The sequence below is a fragment of the Mytilus edulis genome, chromosome 7 (genome assembly GCF_963676685.1).
Source record: "Mytilus edulis chromosome 7, xbMytEdul2.2, whole genome shotgun sequence".
NCBI classification, from domain to species: Eukaryota; Metazoa; Mollusca; class Bivalvia; order Mytilida; family Mytilidae; genus Mytilus; species Mytilus edulis.
In genome coordinates, this window is record NC_092350.1 from 88,046,220 (window position 1) to 88,054,072 (window position 7,853).

Sequence of the window (7,853 nt, forward strand, 5' to 3'; positions counted from 1 at the left end):
TATAAAAAGATAAGTCAAACGGAACCATTGATTCACATGCCAATGAATATCAGGGGCGTAGCTGCCGTTAGGCAATTTAGGCACGTGCCTACACATACTTTTTCCAGAAATATTTTTTTCTCATTAAAAAAATAATAAACAATGTATCTGTAGGTTAAAGCCGGTGAAGTTGTCAAAACTCTTTAATTATCGAATGTCATGTGTACACTAGTCTTTCGTCCTTATAGTGAATGGAATATTGGATAGAATTGAATGGTTTTACGACTTTACCTTGTATAGAAACTATAAACTAGAACTTTGGTTCAGTTCATTTCACTTCTATCAACAAAAACTTGAATGAACCTCAACTTAAACACGTGAGCTTTTTTATTAGTTGTTGTTAGTTTTCAAATAGCTTTTCACATTGTCTTCACCCGACTTGCCAATGTTGGTCGTCCGTGTGGTTGTGCAGGATGTATAAATACGCAGTCACGTCTGGTCAGAATGGGGACATCAAATCCGATGCCCAGTTGTAAAGAGAATGAATTAAACTCTTTGAGGAGTTCATAGTTGGTCTACTGAAAGGCAAAATGTCTGCTCCTATCCAAAAATCCCTCATTTTCCAATGCATGGCATTTTTAAATTTCCAGACCTTCGTCCTGGACGACACCTATTACAGGACCTAGCTCCAAGTTGTATTTTTTGTAAAAAAAAAAATCAACGGTTCTGAGTACTCTCTTATCTGTGTGTAATGACCACAACTATTCAAAATTCCTAAGCAGGTAGGGATTTTACAGTAGATGATATAAAGAATTCTAATGCAACAACGTTTGTAACGTTCATTTTGATTGGATAACGTCACTTTTTTACATGGCATCAATTGTCTGGCATCAATTTGGCATCAATTGAAAATTGATGCTATGGGACGTACGCACAAGCGCAGACAACATATTGCAGATTTTAATTACATTTTGTAACGTTGTTTTCTGTCAGTTTCATTAGAATGGAGATAACAATATTGTATTTTAAGCTCCGCTAACGCGATGCCAGTAAACTTAATTTGCGACCATCAAATCCCCAATTGATGCCATCGGAGCTTAAAATACAATACAGATATCTCCTAATACGAATTTCTTGAATTTTTTGTTACACAAACACATACAGATAATAGGCATCGACTATGTCTGTATGTGTTTGTGTGGCTAGGGTGAAGGTTTAAGATTCAAAAGATTGATGGTTGATGTCTAGCCAAAAGGATAGTTCCATTATATAGTAGTATCAGTGTTTACGTGCCTATTTTTTTAATGAAAGATCGTCAATATGTTCTATTAATTAAGTTAAACGTGTATATATCAATCAGAATAGATATGATAATACCAAACAGGGTGTATTGCTTGATTAAAGGGATACGCTGATCTACGCTGGACAATGCATATTGTAAATATTTTTTTTTTATACATCGGATTGTACTGCGTTATTTAATTCACCAGTCAGATGTAATGGTACACAGGCACTCGTCTCAGAAAAAAATTTCCTATATACCTTTATATAACAACTCGTCTCAGAAAACAAATTCCTATATACCTTCATATAACAACTTGTGCTATATAAATGAATATAGGAATTTTTTTTCTGAGACGAGTGCCTATGTACATTATTCATAATTCTTCGAACTTTTCATCATGTATATTATAATTATCATGATTAAATAACCAGAAAATTTAATATTTTTGTACATAAAATTTTGTAGCTAAAACGCTGAAAACTGTTTTCCGTCGGGGCGGAGCTTCGCCCCCTGATCCCCCTACTAGGGCTTTGCCCTGGACCTGCCGACCCCCTGCCGATTAGTGCCTACAGTTGAATGAATACCTAGCTACGCCCCTGGATATTGACTGATTGCCATATCCAGAAATCAACGCCATTTTGCTCATTTGAATTTATACTAATGAAATCGGATACGGGTCACGGAAATTGTATTGAAATGATAGGGATTTTTGACAAAAATGTCTATTTTAACTTTAATTAAAGTGATAGACAGGTTGCCGGGGCAGAAAATAAATATACACAACAATATACATCATTTAAACGAAACATAATGACTGTCGTTTCGAAAATCAAGGTTCCTGAGCTATTTTAAAAATCGAAGCGAGAGGCTTTTAACATTACAGTATAAAATACAGGCTAAAATGGCTGAAACGTCAAATTTGCAAACTTCGTATTGAAAATTGGCTAACAAGGTCATTAAAAAAACAAGTTGCCGGGGTGAAACTTGAAACTTGAATGTCCAAAGAATAAGCAAGTCCAAACCTTGTATGTGTAGTCGTTGAACTCTAGGTTCCCACGTAAAGTTAAAATGCCAACATTTTAAGAAGAATAAACCCACGAGAAAACGAAAAATGCACTTAATTCGCGTTCATTGTTTTGATTTTGACCGCCTGACAACTTTACGGAAATATCAGAGTGATGATAAACCACAGGTATTTGGGGCATGGACCCCCCTTTTTTGGACCTCTCTAAAAAAAATTGTTTGGTGTTTTTTTTAATTTATTTTCAATTTTTTACAATGTATAAACATATATCAAGTCTCAACAATCCATTGCTAGTCGATTGCAAGAAGCTTCTTTTTTCACTTGGGGCTCGTATGGATAGTAAAAAAGTTATTGCAATCGACTAGCGACTTGAAGCTTCTTTTTTCACTTGGGGCTCGTATGGATAGTAAAAAGGTTATTGCAATCGACTAGTAATGGATTGTTGAGATTTGATATATGTTTATACATTGTAGAAAATTGAAAATAAATTAAAAAAAAACCAAACATTTTTTTTTAGTGAGGTCCAAAAAAGGGGGGTCCATGCCCCAAATACCTGTGTGATAAACAAGGATTCTGTGACGGGCAACTTATAATATCCGTGTTTTAAAGATTTTAACGATATCAAGCCAGTCTAGTTTAAACTATAATCACGTGGTACAATTCTCATTTACATATTATGAATATTAATTAGCAAAAGCACTACTAATTTCTGGCTATGGCTGCAATTCATGAGGATCTTTTCCTTTGTCACCTCCGTGAGTGAGGGTCTGGAATGGGGGAGGGGTCATTCAGTATAAACAGGCAAAGTACCATCTGACTGGAACCACGCAAACTGCATCACACCTGTATTAAAAAAGGGGATAAACATAGCCCAGGTAACTACAGACCTATATCCTGAATATGCATAGCTTGCAAATTACTTGAACATATTCTTGTAAGCAGCATGATGCAACATCTAGAAATCAATAACACACTTAAATGACTTTATGAATTCAGTACAACATAGAGTTAGGGCAAAGCGATCATGTGAGTCCAAGTTATCTCTCTGATTCATGAACTATCACAAAACAATGACAAGAACATACAAACAAATCTCATAATCATGGATTTTACTAAAGCTTTTGACAACTGGGTACCACACAAAAGATTAATATACAAAATGAAATACTTTGGCATATCAGAACAAATGATAAACTGGATAGAATACTTTCTTTAAAACAGAACTCGAACAGTACTTTTAGAAAACATGACTTTGTCATCTTCAAAAATACCAGTCATATCGGTATTCCCACAGGGTACAGTGCTAAGACCTATACGTTTCCTTATTTACATAAATGACCTTCAAGAATACATCCAGCATAGCAACATCAGACTCTTCGCAGATGACAGCTATAATTTACAGACAAATTAAATCCCCAAACGACTGCCTCAAGCTTCAAACCATTAAAGACTGGAACCTCCGACATAACTAAAACACCACTACAGAAACCTTCAAGGATTAACTCACTCACGATGTGCTCCTTGATACCTATCTACACCTGAACATGCTGAAGTAAACAGGCAATCATGATTTTATCTTAAATTAAAAATAAAATAAAAAAAAATATGTAACGTGTAACCAGGCGTTTATATCTTAGGGAACAGTCATTATTTACCAGCAGAGGGGGGTTGGGTAATTTTTTGGGGGGTCAAAATATTTTTGATGAACATATTGGGGGGGGGGAAAAGTTCCAATATTAAATGGGGGGTCAATTTTTTTCAAACAGAATTTTCAACAACCACAAAATTTTATGTTCTCCTTTCTTGACACTGTGGAATTGCTTTTTATATTTGTTATTTTGGTTCATGAATACATGCTTCTAATATTGAATAGGTATAATTGGATTTATAGCATCAATGACTAGCACAAGAAGATATACCACATGGGAAGTTAAATAGATATAAATTAGTTTGACAAATATCTGATGTATTTATGACTGTGGTTCTGCATCAAAAATAAATACTGACATATAAGTTTGATACGATCAAGCAATAATCTTTGCCTAATGCTACATTTAATCTGAATGTCTCACCCTTTTAATACATAATAGAGCATGAAATAGTGACCTATTCCAGCTGCCCGGCCATCCCTACAAATCAGTTACATAGTAAGTGGCCTCTTTGGGAGATAATATTGACTTTAAGCAATTTGTTTATCAACACAGTCTTATTTTAATTAAAGATGGATAGAGAAAAGAAGGAAGATGCTAAAATATTTCAACGTAAGCCTTATATAGAAAAACCATTTTAAAAAGAAAACTTCAAACAAAATATTGTGAAAATGATATTCGGATTTCTCTCCAAACATGCTCTACATTTTTTGAAAATCGACAAAAATTAAATGGATACATCATAAAGGTATAAAGCACAAAACTCCAAGTTTGATTTTCGTTCTCTGCTGGCATTACTTGCTGTTTTAGATCATCTTGAGTGCAGCACACTTATATAATTCCAAGATGCTTTTGAGATTTATTCATCTTTTTTTTTTAAATCAACCAGATAAAAATGTTTTTCGGGACAAGATATTGGATGTTGATAAAGGACTAGTTTGCTGTTATTACATGCACCCTTTTGATAAAGTAACATACATTTCTTTGCGGCAGTGTAATGTTTCAAAGAAAGAATTGTTTCTTAATTTGACAGTATCAAATGATGAATTTACATTTACTTCCAATATCAATGGATTACAATACATATGTAAAAATACAGTTGAGAATGAAACAAATAACATTGATATTGATCAAGTTTGCAACATAGGGGTAAAACTTGCAAAAGCTCTCTTTGTTTTATTTGAAAAAAAATGTTTTCGCACACACAGCCAAGTGTCTAATCCTTGAAAATGTATGTGACAGTGTTGAAGAGAGATACTGGGCGTTGTATGAAAGCAGTCATGAATGTTGGAGACAGGGAGAGTGTCGAGATGAAAGTGAGAAAGATTCAGATGAAAGTGAAAGTAACAGAGAAATGAGTGATCATATGGAAGATGTGAGTGAAAGTGGAGAAGAAGTTGTACAAGAATAGGTTAGTCATGTTTAGTTATTTATATATCTAAAACTTGTGATGTTGTGTAAATATGTTTATAAATGCATGTTTTCATCTTACAGTAAAAATATGCTGTTAATTAAATGATTTAAATCATTGATAAATAATAGCACCAGATGGGGGGTCAAAGTTTTTTATTAACTACATTTGGGGGGGGGTCATTTTTAAATTTACAATATCACTGGGGGGTACATTTTTATTTTGTTCATTTCGCTAAAGAATTCCCCAACCCCCCAAGCTGGTAAATGATAACTGTTCCCTTAAACGAACGTTCCAATAAATACTTTGATCTAAGTTGTCCACAAACAATACGGCAATATTAATAAAGGGCTGCGCTTTAGCGCATGATACGCCCGTTGTTCTTTTAACTTGTCTTTTATGCTTTAAATGAATTTATATGATCAACTAGAAATATATATACAAATCAAAAGGGATGTTACATTAATATATTCACCAAAGTTTCATAAAATACCCCTTTTTTAAGTATAAAAATTCATTACTTAAGAAAACGTAAAATCTAAAATTTATAAAAATGGAAAGGGAGCTTATGTCAATAGATATAAACAATTTATCAAAGTTACATAAAATTATGTGAAAGTGTTAGTTATTGTCCCAAAATTGGAAAATCCCCCCTTTTTTTAAGCATAAAAATTCATAACACGGAAATGTAAAATCTGAAATTTATAAAAATTGAAAGGGAGCTTACATCAATAGATATAAACAATTCACCAACGTTTCATGGAGATTGGTGAAAGCCTTTTTGAGTTATTGTCCGAAATGTTGAAAATCCCCCTTTTTTTATGAATAAAAACCCCATAAATCCAAAACTTAAAATCTGAAATTTATAAAAATTGAAAGGGAGCTTACATCAATAGATATTAACAATTCCCCAAATTTTCATGGACATTGGTGAAAGCCTTTTTGAGTTATTGTCCGAAGTGTTGAAAATCCCCCTTTTTTTATGAATAAAGTCCCACAAATCCAAAACTTGACATCTGAAATTTATAAAAATTGAAAGGGAGCTTACATCAATAGATATACACAATTCACCAAAGTTTCATGGACATTGGTGAAAGCCTTTTTGAGTTATTGTCCGAAGTGTTGAAAATCCCCCTTTTTTATGAATAAAGCCCCATAACTCCAAAACTTAAAATCTGAAATTTATGAAAATTGAAAGGGAGCTTACATCAATAGATATAAACAATTCACCAAAGTTTCATGGACATTGGTGAAAGCCTTTTTGAGTTATTGTCCGAAGTGTTGAAAATCCCCCTTTTTTATGAATAAAGTCCCTTAAATCCAAAACTTAAAATCTGAAATTAAAAAAAAACGAAAGGGAGCTTACGTCAATAGATATAAACAATTCACTTACGTTTCATGGAAATTGGTGAAAGTGTTTTGGAGTTATTGTCCGAAGTGTGGACGACGGACGGACGGACGGACGGACGGACGGACAACGGTATACCATAATACGTCCCGTCTAAAAGACGACGGGCGTATAAAAACTACAACCATCTACGTTATGCACAATGAACTAAAATATACACACTGACTCTTTGTCGCCATATAAAGTAACAACGGACAATTATATATATACAAATATAGAACAATAAAACAGCCTGTCCGGAAGATGGGACGGTATGTCACTATAAGACAATGTGGCTGGTACAGCTTGTCCTCCGAATGGGACAGTCTATTACTACTAGAAAGTGCAGCCTGGTACAACTTGTCCTCCGAGTGGGACAGTCTGTCACTACCAGACAGTGCTGTCTGGTATAACTTGTCCTCCGTCAATCCTGTAAACGTGTACGTCCACTTTGTACCCAGTACAAAGTGTCCTGTGAATATAAAGGCTCTTCTAGCACTTAATATATCCGACGTACGCTCGGTTGAAGGCTGACAGCTCATTGACAGCCAACCGACAGCCTCGAGTGCCGTTTCTCACTCTCTTATATACCCGTGGTCGATTTGATTATTTGCTGGATAGGGGTGTTCTCTATGTTACCCTTACGGAGCATAGAGAGTCCTTTACGATCACCCCATTAACTTTCGACCCGGCCACTTATTTTCCCGCCAAACGTCTAAATCTATGTAACTCTTTTTCAAGCGTAAACCATGTATTGCTGCACTAAGATTCTAATTGACTGTAACTTTAACTACCAATAAACATTACAATTATATTAGGAAAATTAAAAAAAAAACGAAAAATCTTAAAACAAAGAATTGTAAAAATTGATAATACATAATGTATATATAACAAAAAACATGTATTACTAATATACTTAATACATTATAAATTCCTAAACATTTACCAGAAATGCGCCGGAAAGTAAACATCAGTATTTTGAGGGTTTTCTGAAACTGAAGAAGAGAAGAAAGAAAAAGAAAAAGAAGAAGAAGAAGAACAGGGGGTGTCGTGTAAAACAACTAATCACTCAGTGACATATGTAATTTCAGAAGACAATTGGCAATGTTTTTTTTGTA